This window comes from Zootoca vivipara, chromosome 4 (assembly GCF_963506605.1).
Source record: "Zootoca vivipara chromosome 4, rZooViv1.1, whole genome shotgun sequence".
Classification (NCBI taxonomy): Eukaryota; Metazoa; Chordata; class Lepidosauria; order Squamata; family Lacertidae; genus Zootoca; species Zootoca vivipara.
This window is the reverse complement of record NC_083279.1, coordinates 35,114,450-35,131,343: the sequence shown is the minus strand read 5'-3', so window position 1 is coordinate 35,131,343 and position 16,894 is coordinate 35,114,450. Positions and strand designations below refer to the sequence as shown.

The 16,894-nt window shown below is 44.1% G+C and overlaps 1 protein-coding gene across 2 annotated transcripts in view; it reads right to left on the bottom strand.

Moving 5' to 3' along the window:
* Positions 1 to 13,181, bottom strand: part of TBL1X (transducin beta like 1 X-linked) — a 130,242-nt gene extending 117,061 nt beyond the window's left edge. For both annotated transcript variants that reach the window (XM_035115968.2, XM_060273485.1), the window contains exon 1: positions 12,719 to 13,181. The gene's annotated coding sequence lies outside the window, so the exon portion shown is untranslated. The remainder of the gene's footprint in view (positions 1 to 12,718) is intronic.
* Positions 13,182 to 16,894: the final 3,713 nt, after the last annotated feature.

Here is a 16,894-nt window from a genome sequence, read left to right as displayed (position 1 = left end):
GTACTCCGGTAAGAAAGGTGGATAGGAAAGTAATTTAAATGCCTTTATAATTGCCAAGTTGTGAAAGCTAGCACCCTACTAATCACCTTGTTAAGATTATATGGTTCCTTTCCCACTCTTTTACATGGAGCTATTGAAATTGACTTCAGTGAGAGAGATGTTTTAACTCTGGAGTAGTATGAAATTATTAGCAAGCCCCATAACATAATTGCCTTGCTTTAATAAGTGCGCAGGTTGGATGGCAGGCCCCATGGCTCAGGGATAAAGCGTGTAATAAGTCCTTCATTCAATCCCTGCCATCTCAAGTAGACAGAAAAACTTTTGGATGAGACACAGGAGCTGCTGCCCACTGGTGTATATAATATTTGGCTAGATCAGGCATGTCCAACAGGTAGATCGTGATCTACCGGTAGATCACTGGCTCCCCCCAAAGAAGCTCAACAACTTTGGGTTGCCAAAAAAATCTCAACAACTTTGTCCTGAACTCCCCCCAAAAAACGGGCCTTCTTCCTTCCTAAAAAGCTCAACAACTTTGCCTTGAACCCAAAAACCAGGGCTTTCCTTCCCCAAAAAAGCTCAACAACCTTCACCTGAACCCCCAAAAACGGGGGTAGATCACTGCCAGTTTTTAACTCTGTGAGTAGATCGCAGTCTCTTGGGAGTTGGCCACACCTGAGCTAGATGAACCAATTGTCTGACATATTCATATGTCTCTGTCCAATGCAGATATGGATCTACCTCCCCTGCAACACACCCTTTTTTGTACTTGTAGTGCAATTCTTACATGTTTACAACCTAAAGGTAATCTTGTACAAAGATCCAAAACACCTTACATCATCTGGTGGGATTTTGTTTCTCATGTTTCAGACTTTGATGTCCAATATTCACCGTATTTTTCCGCGCCATAAGACGCACCTGACCATAAGACGCACCTAGTTTTAGAGCAGGAAAACAATGGTTGGCGGGGCGCAGCTTCCATCCTAAGCCTCTGCAGGGATCACTCTCCTCCCGCAGAGGCTTGGGAGGCTTTCCTTCTCCCCACTTTTTTCTCCCCCTCCCCAAGCAGCACAGGCCCCTTTTCCAGCCTCCTCCTCTCCATCCCTTTTGCCCAAACTCCTCAGGTGACGCCTGCAATTTCTCCCCTTCGCTGCTGCCTCTCCTTTGCCTTTTACCATGACTCTCCACTCGCGGCAACCTACCTCCTCTCCCTTCGCCCCGATTCTCGCCCCCCCTCATCTCCATCCTCTTCCTCCCCTCTCCTGGCAGCTGTCTCTTCTTGCCATCATCCAGTCAACATTCCCAGAGCCATTAGGGAAAATGGGAGGCCGTCGGCAAAACCTCTCTCAAAGAGAGCAGCCCGGGAGCACAATGCAACGTCGCACAACCTGCCCGCCGCTCCCAAACCTTCCCGGGGCTTCAGGGGAAAGGGGAGGCTGCCGACAGAGCGGCGTGTGCCCCCCACCCTAAAGAGCAGCCCAGGAGTGAGTGTGTAAGAGGCTCTCGCTCTGCTTGCTTTACAGCGAGCCGGGAGGAGGGATGGACGGGAGCCATGGGAAAAAAGCAAGAGCCGCGCAGAGCGTGTAAGCGGCTCTCGCTTTGCTTGCTTTACAGCGAGCGACGGACAGAAGCCATGGCTCCAGCGGCGGAGGCATCCCTCAAGCTTGCAACTGCAGCGGCAGCCAAGGGATCCTGCTGCCATCCAGTGCATTCACTCCATAAGACGCACAGACATTTCCCCTTACTCTTTAGGAAGTTTATATTGGTGTGTTACCACTTCTTTCTTTTTCATTTTGCATATGGTACGATGCGATAGCCTGTACTTTTGGGTTGTCAAAATAAAGAAAATGCAAATAACAATAATGTGGGCAGCTTCCCTTCCCCCCAACTTCTTGTTCACAGTATGCCAACACTCACTGAAATTACGTTAGGGAGACTTTTTGGGTACGGGTAGGTAGATTAATACTTGCAATTAAAATGCTGGAATTAATGCAAGTCAAGACTGCACGGATAGCAGTCATACATGTATCTCACCCCTGAAACAAAATCAAGCCAAAGCCAACTGGAAAGTAGGAAGGAGGCCAACAAATGACTAAGGTACAAAGCAGCTGCCAAACTGGCAATAAAATTAGTATATCTTTATAATAAACAACCGAGGCCCATGTTTTCACCTCAAAAACAAAATCCGCTGTGTACATTTCACTGTACACCATGAAGCTTATTGCTTTTGGCAGGACTTTGTGAATCAATGTGCTGTAGGCTACTGGAATGTGTTAAAATCAGCATAAACTCATCACAGTGCTTTTCCAAGCACAAATCTTATGTAAGAGTTGTACTTGCGCTAATCAAGATAGCACAATAGCCCTCTTTCATCAGTGGCATCACAGTGCAAAATTATTCATTTCCCAAATGCTGAGCTGTAAAATACTTGGGGGTTTTTATGTCGAACTACACAATGTAATACTCCACAGAGTGATGTTCTGTGGGGCAGGATTAATGAACTGCTGATAAGGCTGGATTACAAAAATGGAACAGGAGTCCATAAGTAAAAAAAAAATCCCCTGTAATTTGCTTCATTTCCTTCCCAAACAAAAACAAAATTAAATTAATTTTCCTTTCAATTAAAATAACAGAAATTTTGTGCTGTGCTGTATACTGCTTCCTGTTTTATATGTCATTAATAGGTCTTCCTCCCACGTAAATTAGCATTTGATATACCCTTTTGCAGGCTTAGACTGCTACCGTAGTATACCCTGGGGATAGCAAATGGAACTTACGTGTAGTTGCAAAACTTTTTAAAGATTTACTTTTGAAATCACTTCCCATGGAATCAATGTCAAATTTTAATTAACATGCCCATTAAATGAGCGGATTAAAGTACAGTGGTCTGTTTATCAAGATCAGTTGGCTAATCACTCAATGTGATTCAATTACTTTGGCCACTGGCATAATTAGGACTGCCATGTCTCACACAGTAAACTGGGTAATTGTTAATTTTACATACATTAATTTAATTCTGCACAAACCTAAGTATTTGTTGCTTAACACTGAGACCAAGCAAAGAAGAAATGGCCCGGGTCAGGTAGTTATTAAGCTGCCGTTTGCACATTTACGATGACAATTATGTCTTAATTTATCAAAAGTAGCAGGAGCACACTCCATCTCCTATTGGGCTCTCAGCTATGCATCAGGACAGAGCTATGTATACAAGGCAGAATTCTCTAAAGTTTTCATACAGCCCTTTTCTACCTTCTGGCTCAGCAAAACACACGGTGACATTAGCCTGGTCACTTCCTGGAACAGAAGATGTCTGCAGCTCCAATGGAAGGACCTGGCACACCAAAACTTTCCAAAAACCAAAGGCTACCTTCAACATACAGAGCACAATGTTTTGGGATCCTGGGCCTCAAGGAAACGTCGAGTCTGGGACACAGCCAGGCAAGCCACCGTGTATGGTGCATTCTCAGATTTCAATATGGAAGAGCCTTTCATTCCAGGTAATGAGTGGTTGCATTGTCCTAGAAGCGTTCCTTGCCAAAACCTGGGGAAGAGGGCTATATAATACCACATGGAGCATGCCTTAGTTTTGTAGCTTCCAGGAGTGAGCATGAACGCTATGGAGCTATAGCTAAATGGGAATGCTTTCAGCACTGTTCTCCTTGTTTGCTTAGCTTCCTTGAAAAATATTTCTTGCTACTCAAAGGGTCAGCTTCAGACCTAAATGGACCCTCAGAAACCAGCCTGCTGCTGAGCCCCTCTCCTACCTCAGTGAGGCTCTGAGTGTAAGCATTTCTGGTGGTGGCAGAGGTGCGCGTACCTTTTAATTCTCCTAAATGTCTTGGAGCGGGACATCAGAATGGCTACTGCACACAGCTGCCCAAGGATGACAAGTGTCAACAGAGAACTACAGAGAACTTGTTTTACTACCCAAAGCCTGGGTCTACTCTAGTTAAGAGTACATGGCAGGGCTTGAACACTGTTCACAGGTGGACAAACTAACTAAATCTGCAGGTGTAGCTGGTCACCTGAAGTTACTTCAAAAGGGACAAGGCAGCCTATCTACTGTAGGCCTTCAGAAGCATAGTGGAGGGCACAAAGGGATGGGGAGACAATGTCTTAGAGCCTAAAATGGCGGAAGAAGTGTTTCCAGTTCCCTTCTTCCCCTTGGCTGCCTGCAGAGCTAGAAATGAACAATGCACCAGGTACGTTTTGCGATTGGCACGGGTCAAATTGCAACCACATGAATGCCGGCTTGGTGACTGGAGAAAGCAAAAAGCCTTTTCGAGACGGATCTGAAACATTTTCCTTGAAGCTTGAATTTGTTTTATCCTGGATTGTGTTATTGGATTTTTAATCGCTTTGACATTTTTTTCTTTAAAGTATAAAGTGGTATACAAATGAAATAATAATAATAATAATAATAATAATAATAATAATAATAATAATACCCATTGCAGGAAAAGCACCTAGACACTCCATTGTGGCGATTAGATTATATATCTGAGTTTCTAACACTGAGTGCCTTTGCCTCCAGAGGGTTTGAGGATCTCTTGGAAGGTGGGACACAGTGGGAGGAAGCTGCCCAAAACTGGATGTAATTCAGCTGTCCTTTGGCACTCCTTGTTAAGGAGATCTTCCTAAACCTCCAGAGAGGTTTATGGGGTGGATATGTGCAGGTACCGTAGTTGTACAGGAAAGACACAGGAAGCTTTTCTTCCATGTACTTCTGTTAACTTTCCCTAGAATTCAAGACTACATGTGAAAATGTTGTAATACCAGTACTTATGAATTAAGCTTATTAGCCATTTCTCTATAATATACTCAAATCAGCATACAATAAAACAAAGAGTAACTACGGTAATCTATTATTGCTGCTACTGCTGCTGCTGTTTTGAAAATGGTCCCTATATTCTAGGCAGTAGGGACAGTGAAGGTGCAGAATGGCTCAGTGTGTTGTTATTTACTGGGGTTTAAGGGCAGTGACATTAGGAAATGAACCTCCACAATGGTTTTAAATGGCTAGGAAACATTTCTGCCCCAATTTCAAGACCAAGTGATTTCCAGCAGAGAGCTTGGCAGAGTCTGCAACATATTTCAGCTTCTTCGTTTTGGAATGAGCTGGCAGTGGCTGACCAGGAAAGGGATTTTGAGGTTGTGGTGGGGAACAGCTGGATGAAATCATCACCAACCAAGTGATGCAAAAAAAGGTAAATTCCATCCTGGAGTTTGCTATAGGGAATGAATTTGAAATAAAACTGGTTTATGCAACCTTCTTATCAAGACTTTCACCACTTCTTTCCTTTCCCAATGCCACAGAAGACAGCACTGGGATTCAAGATGACTTTAACAGATTGGGAGATTGTAGACCCTCTTTCATTTGATGTTTTAAAGCAGAGGTTGGGTGGCCATTAGTTGAGATTCCTGCGTTGCAGGGGGTTGGGGTAGATGAACCTCAGAGTTCCTTCCAACTCTACAATTCTATGATTCCATGAACATGATCACTACACTCTACCCCAAACTATTCCCTACAGCAAAATTTCTGTGCTGTATACCGGTAGTTCATGCATGTTGCCATGTGCCAGGGGTGAACTGAAACACTTTTTATTCCATTTATTTTGACTAAATATTAAGGAGTGTTCCAAAAATAATAATTCTTAGAGAAGTCAGATAAAGTTATAGGACCAGTGGAAACAATCCCAGGCATGCTTGGAAGTAAACCCAACTGAACCCCAGTAGGGTTTACTCCTGAGTGAACAGCATGGAACTACTATGAGGTTTTGCTGCTACAGTCATACCTCGACACCCGAAGGTTTCGACTTCCGAAGTCAACAACCCCCGGAAGTCCTTTCACTGTGCGTGGTTGGTGCGCACGTTCTGCGCCTGCACAGAGCGGCGTGTACAGTTGGCGCATGCGCGGAAGCGCGAAATCACGCTTCGTGCATGCGCAGTAGCAGCACTTCGACATCCGGAAACCTCGACTTACGAAGATGGCCGCGGAACGGATCGTCTTCGTAAGTCGAGGTACCACTGTATATATTGTGATACTATACATTCCCCTTAAAATTTCTGTATTCTAAGGGGAATTAGTTAAAATACAGAGGTGTCTAACATTCTCCCTTTGCAGTATGCCATATAGGTTTTTTTTTTGCATTTTCAGGGTAACATAATTCAGTAGGTGACTTACAGCGGCCCTCAAAAGAGCTTTATTTATACAGGAAGATTCTTCACTGTGTTCACTGTTGTATACAAATACCGTCTAACAGTTATATAATAAGCAGATCTGAGAGAGAGAGAGAGAATAAATACACATCCCATAGTAATATTTACCCTTCCATATATTCCTCTCCAGAACTAAAACAAAAACATTTTGCAGAGCAGGCAATTATTACTAAAAGGAAAAAAAATGTAGTTCCACCACAACTGTTGTTGTTGTTGTTGTTCTTGTTCAAACAAGTTGTCCATTTGATATAAACCTATAAATTGCACCCATGGGAATTGGGTTCTTACTGTAAGGAGGTCAGCTATTTCCTTCTAACTAAAAATAGGCAAGTGAAGGAAAGACACTCAATTTACTAGCTGAAAAATAGTTTACAAAATTACTTCCATCTTGCCTCATGATAAAAAATATGGAAAATATGAGACTGCTCACAAGAGTCAGAGGCAGATTTCTGCTCCCCCGTACTTCAAATAAGGCTGGAGCACAACCAGAATGTACATTAAAATAGTAATGAAAACTAAGAACAGCCAAAAAGTACAAGGGAAAATGCCAGAAAATGTATTCTTTTCCCAGGGAGAGTGGTCTTGGCAACAACAGAATTCCAATGCGGATTTTTACCACCACTCCCACAAAAATAGTGAGGCAATATGATGGGGAGTTGGAATGAGTGGGCAAAAAATGTGCCTTGTTCCATGTTTTATAACAATACTAGACAGAAGTTGCCACTCCAGAAAGGATGGGCTACAAAATGTAGGTTGACCCTTAGGGTTGAGGAACCTGTGACCATCCAAATATTTCTGGGCTACAAATGGTGGCTGGGACTGATGAGAGTTGGGAGTCCGACAATATTTGGGGACCCACAAGTTCCCCACCCCTGCTTTATGGGGTTCACTTCAGGTTGGCACATGAGTCTGCAAGTTTTGGAAAAGAAAGGTAGCAGAATCTCAAGAGGTATGTGGATTGGTCAAACGAAAGATATCGCTTGAAGCCAACACAGCAATTGAAATACAGTAATGTGGAAAATAACTGACATTTTTACATCTGAAGTACATGCAAGTGTGAAGAAAAGAGTTGAAATGGACAGTGCTCTCTAGACATTGGCTGGAAGCCACTGGTTGAAATATATACTTTAGGACCCACCCTATTCTCTTGACAGTGATTTGTTTTCACCGTTTTCAGTATTTTTTTTATTTGTTGTAACCCGTCCTGGGACCTTCTGGGGAAGGGTAGGCAAGAAATCAACAAACAAGAACTACCCTGGCAGGAAGAAAAACTCCTCAGGGAGGTGAGATTACAGTGGGGAAAAGCAGTGGGCAGCGATGGTGGGCAAAAACATTCCTCCTGCCACCACGTCTCTGCCACAAATCATCTCCACCAGATACCACTTTGCAAAAAATAAGTGGTGGCTGGTGGTTTGCAAACAGAAGTTACCCAGCAACATATCGTTCCAGCTTTAGAGAGCAAGTATGGCTGTGTTGTGTTTCTAATCTTAGAATCATAGAACTGTAGAGGATCATTTAGTCAAATCCTCTGCAATGCAGGAATATGCAGCTCTCCCATATGGGGATTGAACCTGCAACCTTGGCATTATCAGCACCAGACTCTCACCAACTGAGCTATTCAGTTCTCCTATAGTCAGAGCATCATTACTGTCTTAAATAACTCCCGCCGCCATTATTGCTGTCCTGACTACAGGTACGTAATTTTGTTAAAATTTCCTACCATACAAAACAGCTAATGTCAGGGCCACAACAAAGCTTCCTTATCAGATTTTAGTGGGAGGAGAGTTCTATCCTGGATCTATTTTACCCCTTTCTGAAAAGGACCTTGAAGCCAACTGCTATCACACAAAAGCTCAAGTAAAAACTCTCCTTCCGTCAAGAGCCGGCCAATGCCATTTTAGATTAACTGCAGTTCCTGAACCGCTTTCAAGGGAGCGCCACATAACGTGCAGTGAAACAGGAGATCCTAGAGGTTACACAGGTGTAAAAGATGGTAACAAAATCCTGTTCATAACGGATTCCTCCCACCATGGCATTGATAAACAAGTTTTGAGTCAGCGAAAGATCTTGATGGGGAATAAACACACCAAGTTCATTATCCTGTATAATTGATTCAGATTGTAGAAGACGGGTTATATTTATTATGCACTTAATTACCATCGCGACTGGATTTAAAAATAAAAATTCATACAAAGCTACGCAGTCCTGGGCCTTCGGGGTTTACTTGTAGAAGGAAACAGAAGCTCAGGAACACAGGCCCATTTCTCAAAGATATACCAACCATAATAACAGTATAAGCTCAGGTGTAAGTAAAGCAGAACCCCAGAACCCCCCGCATTACCCTTTGAGAACACGATTAACCCCTCTGTGATCTTGCACTGCAAATACAATGAGCGGAAAACCACAAACATATCCACATGTAATGGTCCAAATGCTATAAAAATGTAAAGCAAATATATTTACAGTATTACAGTAAGCAAGCATAGCATGTAAATGTTTCCTCAGAAACTACAATGAGTTTATACAAAGCAACCTAAGCCCTATTCAGGCATTCTTGATCCCTCAGACGAGAAGAGAAATGTAAGGGCAAGAGTGCCAGTTCCACCAGCCCTGCCACCTGATTTTCTAGGGTTCTGAATCAGTCAGGAAATATATATAAACGTTAAAAAAAATAAACATAAACAAAAACAAATGGTATGCATAGCTGAGGCTTCCTTCTTCAGAAGTTATACCTCCAGCACACAGCTTGCCTCCACTCTTCCTCACATCATTGAGGGATTTCGATTTTGTCAGCCTGGATAGCTCAGTTTGTTATAGCATGGTGCTGAGAATGCCAAGGGGTCAGCAAACCTTTTCAGCAGGACGCCAGCCCACTGTCCTCAGACCTTGTGGGGGGCCGGACTATATTCTGGAGAGAAAAAGATGAACGAATTCCTATGCCTCACAAATAACCCAGAGATGCATTTTAAATAAAAGGACGCATTCTACTCATGTAAAAACACGCTGATTCCCAGACCGTCTGGGAGCCGGATTTAGATGGAGATTGCGCCGGATCCAGCCCCCGGGCCTTAGTTTGCCAACCCATGGACTAGGCCAGGCATAGGCAACCTTGGCTCTCCAGATGTTTTGGAACTACAACCCCCCATGATCCCTAGCTAACAGGGCCACTGGCCCTGTTAGCTAGGGATCATGGGGGGTTGTAGTTCCAAAACATCTGGAGAGCCAAGGTTGCCTATGCCTGGACTAGGCAATCCTCACGGTCCCTTCCAACTCTATGATTCTCTGATCCAGGGCCTATACAGTCAAGTGTAGAATGCCTTGGAACTCTATGGTCTCAGACATAACTTGTTCTGAGGGCACCAAGGGATTGCAATCCCAACACAGCCCTTATTAACAACTTCAGTATTTAACTGGATTGGCTGCCACTATGGTTGCCAGTGCCATGTTTGTGGGATTTTCACCATAGAGATGACATTCTACTGGTACATATGCCCATCCTTTTCTTATGAACTGGGCACTTGGGACTTCTCCACAGTTGCCACTGTTGTTGTTTTTTAACTCTCCAAAGATAAGACAAGTAGGTCTGAAGTTGAATAGAGCAGCAACAGCAAACTTTTGTTTTAAATAAGTTCACCCTTTATTTAAAGTTCAAAGGGTGCTGAGCTAGATGAGCCCCGGGCCTAAACCTGCAGGCTCTTCTTGTGTTCTTAAGGATGTTAGCTTGGACCATACAGTTCTTTTATTAAAACCAATTTAACACTAAGAAAAATCCAATATGTTTTCAATATTAAAGTAAATTCGCTTTCCAAGAGTGATCCAATTTGTTTCACCATTCCACTCAAATTATCATGTGCACAATATATGTTCTCATACGGTGGAAGGCCCTGAAACTTTGTGCAGTTCAATACAATGTTTGTTTACTTGCAAGCAAACAAGACTTTTTATAGTTGAGGGGTGGGGATCCTGTTGTCTTCTAGATATTGCTGAACTCCAATTCCCCTAAGTCCCAGTCTGATAACCAATGGTCAAGGATCATGGGAGTTACAGTTCAGCAACGTTTGTGTGAGTGAGTTGAGGATCACAATCTTTGACATTATTATTATTATTATTATTATTATTATTATTAAATGATTCACAGTATACTTCTATTCATGTATACAGTACTTGGAAATAAGTCCCATCGAATTTAATGGAGCTTGTTCTCAAGCAAGTGTGCAAAGGATTGCTTTCTGAGAGATACACTGGAGGTAGCAATGAGCTAAACTGACAGCTATATGGTACTACCGTATTTGATTTAAAATATTTATGGAATCATAGTATTGCTTTCATACTCTGCAGTGGCAAATGAAAACAAGCTCTCTTCAGCCACAGATAATCATTCAGACATACCCAAGGTTAAAATGATACGAGACTGTAAACAGTATCATTGCAGCAGCTTGGGTAAATGAGTAGCATTTGATCAAGCCATTCACACAAAGCTCTAGTAGTGACCCAAAATAGCTACGTAGCAAGAAGCTGAGGCTAGAAGACCACGGGGATTCACTAAACATGTAAACAAACCTCCTGCACACTGGCTGTTTTGGAAAAACCAGCAAATTAACAACCTCAGATTTTCCTGTATGTATTGCATAATCGAGGCCATGGTCTTGGGACACACTATGTTTAGGATCACAAAAAGATGGATTAGAATTCCATTTTGGGGGGGGAAATGGTTTAGAGAGTCTCCTTAGGTGTGGGTCAAAGGAGGGGGTGTAAATCCACCTTGAGCAGTCATGTGGCAAGAAAGGTTTAATGCATTAACCTGTCTCTGCTGTAGGAAAACACTTGGTTTAAGGTTAACTAATAAATGGGTCAAGGTAGGAAAGATGTGGCATTAAATCTGACACAGAAGTAGTTCTGCATGCATGACTGGCTTTCTGTTTTTTCTTACTGGAACAGCATAGGTAGCATTTAAGAACATTATAAAGCAAAAATGCAACATACAAATCCTATTTCGCCCTCAGTATTTATTCTCACAACCATCTGGCAACAAAACAACCTTTCATCTGGCCATTTTCCTATTGGCTTTTAGGGCAGGAGGATCTTTATCTTGTGAATTTGTAAAACCAATGTACAAGCAAATATATTGTAGGAGCAGCTTCTATCTAAAGCACTTGTTTGAATATGCTATGCTCTTTGAGAGGATTGTATATGTATACAGATATGGATATACACACAACACACACATACATATGCAACGTCTTGCAGCTGTACATCTTAAAGAAAACTTTTGAGAAGGTGGGGGAGGGGCGTGCCAGGCATTTATGTGTCTTGAGAACCCAGTATGTAATTAAGTAGGCCAAGGGGTCATTAGCTGAGCACCACTCTGCAACAACAATTTGCCCTCACACCCAATTAAAATCAAAATATTAGGTCAGCAGCTTAGATAAAAGAATAAAACACAGTTTGTGCGTATGTAGACAAGATAAAAGGAGGGCATAGCAAATGGTGCTGGTAACATTAGCTAGACAGGGGCAATTATTTTTAAAAAAGGGAACACTCCTTGGATGCAACAGGTTGCCTTTAAAACACCCACAAACATAAACAGGGCATTGGTTGATAACACAATGCATCCTGAATATTCCCCCTTACTGATCTAAGCATCCAGGTTATGGACACTACTTACTACCCAAATCAAAGGAGAGAGCAGATCCCCTTTGCTGGATCAAACCTGCCCCTCCCCCCCCAACTCCGCACAGCAATGAACTCCACAGCTTGCTGATTCAAGCCCTGGAGATGAATGGGATTCCCTTCCCCCACGCCGAGGCTTATGCAAACTCCTATCTACACCATTTTACAGTGGGGCGATCTCGCGTCCCACTCCCCCCACCCACCCAACTTAAAAGGCACACGCAGCACCCAAGTTTTTGCCCATCCCTCTCCACAACAACACCCCCAGATCGTCTGAGACACCCCCTTTCCCCCCCACAGCAGGATAAAGGCGAGAGACCAGCAAAAGCGGGCGTCTCTCTCTCTCTCCTTCCCCTCCCCCACCGCAGCCAATACTTTTCGACAAATCGATCCATTCGGAGTCCAAAGCACGGAGCCCCGAGCCTCTGTTTCGAAAACAACAAACCGTTGGGGGACTTTAAAAAAACAAACACATACACACACACAACCAACCAAGTCACCCTGGGGTGGGGGGAGGGGGTGCCAAGAAACACACACACAGCGCGGAAAAAAACAATAAATAAATAAAAGAGGGGGAGAGAACCCAGGCACCTCCATACGAGGCGCAAACACACCACAACAATAACAATAATAACAACCACCACCACCCTCCCACGAGCAACAATGCTGCAAAGGGGTGGGGGGAGGGGGTGGAAGCACGAGGAAGTTGGGAGCCACGCTCGGAAACATGGCAAACAGGCGCCGAGGTGCACATATAGATATATAGAGAGAGACACACACACGAGAGAGAGAGAGAGAGAAGGGTCCCCCCCCCGTCCCCCGTCCAACTCACCTCGGTGGGCGCGCGCCGAAGGCCCCGCTCGCGCTCCGGGCAGCAACAGCGGGGAAGCCTCAACTTCTGCAAAAGCACACATAAGGCGGGCGGACTTCCTCCCTCACTTGCACTCCATGGTGGCGGCGGCGGCGGCGGCGGCGGCAGAACTGGCACTCCTCTCCGGCTCTGCCAAGGTCCCGAAAGCGTGCAGGCCGACGACGACGGCAAAGCTCCGGCAGCCCTCGCGCGCCCGGCTCTCCCTGTTTCTCCTGCTGCTGCTACTTCACATATACACACACGCGCGCGCACACAATACACACACACACAACCGGGCAGCGAGGGCCCCAGAGGAAGTTCCCGGGGAGGGAGTGGGGTGAGGGCAATGGAAAGTTTTTTTTTTTTCTGGGTGCGGAATGGCGGTCAGAAGGTGCTGCCGCCGCTCGCTACTTCATAAGCAGTTGTAGGGCGCTTGGAGTGGTGGGTGGGTGTGGGTGTAAGTCCTAGGAGAGTCTTCCTCCCCAGGCACGCACACACGGAGGAGAAGCAGACAAACACATGCGGGGGGGGGAGGGAAGCCCTTCGAGACAGCTCCTGGAGGGGGGTGGGGAGATCCGCATTTGGATCTTAACGCATGGATGTTTTGTGTGTGTGTGTGTTGTGTGCCTATATTTCTGCTCAGTCGGTGATTTGCAAACCTCCCCTCGGAGAGAACACCGATACTTACTTCCAAACACCCAACCAATGCCAGCCCCCCACCCCGGCCCCCGGGATGATTGTGTGTCCCGAAGTAACTCCCTTAGTCACTAGGAGGGGATTATTGAAAAGGTTGTTTTGTTCCCCCGAAAACAAAACACACAGCAACACCCGCCCCTCCCCCGCTCCGGCATTCGACTGAAATGTTAACCCCCTGGAGTCAGCAAAAAATGGACCAAAGGTAGAAAGAAAAGAAAGGCTACGTTTGCTTCGTGGCTGTATCCCTGTCAATTCCCCCCCCCCCGCCCGTCAACATTATTTTCACTGCGATCTGTTCATGGGGGGAGGGGTGGAAAGGATCATGATGCTAATGGAACTGGAACAGTTCACCAGGTTTTTAACTCGACGAACAGAACTAAATTTAGCATCTACAGTACTTTCCGTCATTTACATAACTACAAAGAAGTAATGCACAAGACTCCCCTTTAAGCTGCCAGACGGATCCACTCTTTATATTTATTTCTAGTTTCCTCCTCCCCCTTTTTTATAAAGTTATTTCCTCTTTGCTGAGCCACAAAGTCCCGCACCAATTTTGTCTCATTTTAAATGTCACCTAGCAATGGAAATCAGAACACAATGAATGCTTTTGCAAATTAAATATATAATTGGGAGTTCACCTAATAAAGACAAGAAACAACACGTATTATATTCCCTATATACTTACTGAGTGATTTAAAACCACTGCTTCTATGCAATCATTATACCACATTAAAATATGGACTTGCACCGTCTCCATAATTGTGATTCAGCAGAATAGGTTTTATTATACTGTATATGAGTTGCCATTCAGCCCTTAAAGTAGATGTTGATGCTCTTTTGTATTAAATTAGCCCCCCCCCCTTTCCTTATTTTTCTCTAGGCTCCTACAGCTTCATACTGAACTATAACATTCAATACGAAGGGGGTGGAAAAGGGAGCAGTACAAAAAAGCAATGCAAGTAAATGATGCAACATTGCCCTGGTTACATGTGCCTCCCATCCCCCAACCTCTTACTGGCGAGAGTGCTCTGTTTTTTCCGCCTGCAGGGTCACATTGTGGCTGATTGATTCTCCTTTCGCCTTGCTCAGTCATTCAGATTTGGAAAGTAAATAACAAGTTGACATCATTACAGCTCTCTGCATTACTGTGACACATTCTTCTGCTACCACACACTCTAGATTAGCTGCGCAGTGGGGAAAAAAACCCCTCATCCTTTAAACGTGGGATTTGTTGATTTATGTGGGAAGGCAAAGAAATTCAAAAACACTGCTAGGATCAGAAGTGAATACGAATATATGGCAGGCATGTTTAGATTAATGTTGGGGGGGATAAAGAAGGGAGCACTAATTTTAAGGAGCTAGTATGACATAGTTGTTAGAGTGTCAGGCTAGGCCTGGGGGGGACTAAGGTTCAAATCCCTGCTCATACATTAACTTTATTGGGTCACCTTGGACTGCTCCCTATTTCTCAGCCGGGTTGTTGTGAGGATAAAACGGCAAAGCATGCAAAAGCGGGTATGTCACCTAAAGCTCCTTGAAGGAAAGATGAGATAAAATAAATGCTGTGAGTTTCATTCACATTTACTTGGAGGCAAGTCCCGTTGCTTTCAGTGGAATTTGCTTCCAAATAAGTGTGCATAACCTTACAGATATGCAGCTCAGGCAAATATTAACCATATATCAATATTAGCATGTGCCTTAGGTGTGATGAAAACTCCCACATGGAACAGCCCCCTGGCTGTAGCTTTATGAACAAAATAATATACATGCAGGTGGGATCATCACACAGTTCCCTAATGACAATTTGTTTAAGCTCTGTGTATTTTAAAGGAAATGCTCTCACTGATCACCTCTCAGGTGCTAATGGTCCCTCTAGCTCAAATGTTTCTTTCTCTGCATGGCAGGAACTCTGCATGGTATTACTCCGGGTAGATCCACACCATACATTTAAAGTACATCCAACACACATTTAAAGCACACAACTCCCCCCCCCCCAGCAAAAAAAATACAGTACTGGAACCTGTTGTTTGATTTAGCATGTAGAATCTGATACTTTTGAAAACACAACGTACAGTATATAAATACTATTGCCATTTCATAGCAGCTAGCCTTGCATGCACATAAATCAGGGGTGACTAACAGGCAGCCCAGGGATCTGATCTACCCCCTCCCCAGTAATATTTCTATTGCCTGTAGCAACAACAACAACAACAACAACATTTTAACAGTAGACATAGGACTAACATGGGTGGAGAGGCAAATTACCTCTTCCTGAGTCATCTGTACATATCAGCTGAAGAGGAGGATGTTTGCAGATGTGCAACATGCCTGTTAAAAATGTGGGATGTGGTCACCTATTTTTGACCACACAACTGCTGGCATGCTGCCCTAGGAAAGTTGGCTAAAGGTGAATGTGGCTCCCAGGCCAAAAAAGAAAAAGAAAAAAGAAAAAAAAAGGTTAGCTGCCCTGATAGAAGCAAGCAAGGAAAATTTAAAAAGGGGGCACAGTTCTTGGTCTTGTGCTGATTCTGCCCACTGGAGGGTCATATGAATAGGATTACATGTTCTTAGAGCTTGAACACACAACAATCTAGGAGGATAGGAATGCTGTTGTCATAGATCAGTGGTAGAACACATGCTGTGCATACTAAGGTCTGAACATCTGCAAGGAGAAGCCCAGGTGCACAAGCTTTCATCTATTAAACAATTTTGGGGTGCAATCATCATCATCATCATCATTTATTTATTTATTTGTACCCCGCTCATCTGGCTGGGTTTCCCCAGCCACTCTGGGTGGCTCCCAACAGAAATAAAAGCACAATAAAACATCAAACATTAAAAAAATCTCCCGAAACAGGGCTGCCTTCAGATGTCTTCTAAAAGTCAGATAGTTGTTGACATCTGATGGGAGGGCGTTCCACAAGGTGGGCGCCACTACCGAGAAGGCCCTCATGCAAATGTAGAAGCAGGAGCAGAGGCAGAGCCCCATAGCCCTGTTCTCCCTGCAATTGCTCTCCACACATGAAGGTAGTTTAAGTTATTTGGACATCGGTGGGGTTGCCTTCCAGAAAAAGACCGTGCTGAAGCAGAAACCTCTGATGGGATTGCCCTGTCCCGTGTGATGCAGTTATTCAGATAATATGAGGCAGCATGGGGGTGAGCTGCCCTGGCAAATGTATGAACCAAGCCCGTGTTTATTCCAGGCTTCTAGAATGACTGCTTTAAAAGAATGCTTCCAGTGATGGCAGTAATACCCGATCGCAGCCCCCAGGCTGAAAACCTGTGAGGGCTTTTGACATATGGTTGGCAGCAACACGAATCCATAACATATGGTGTCAGCGGTGGAATCTGTGACACCCACATTATTTAAAATTAGATCCTTCAAAACCTTAAAGCGTCTCTTTGTGTGCTTAAGTAGAAACATGATCATTGCTCCGCGTACATGGCATTCACAGAGGGTTT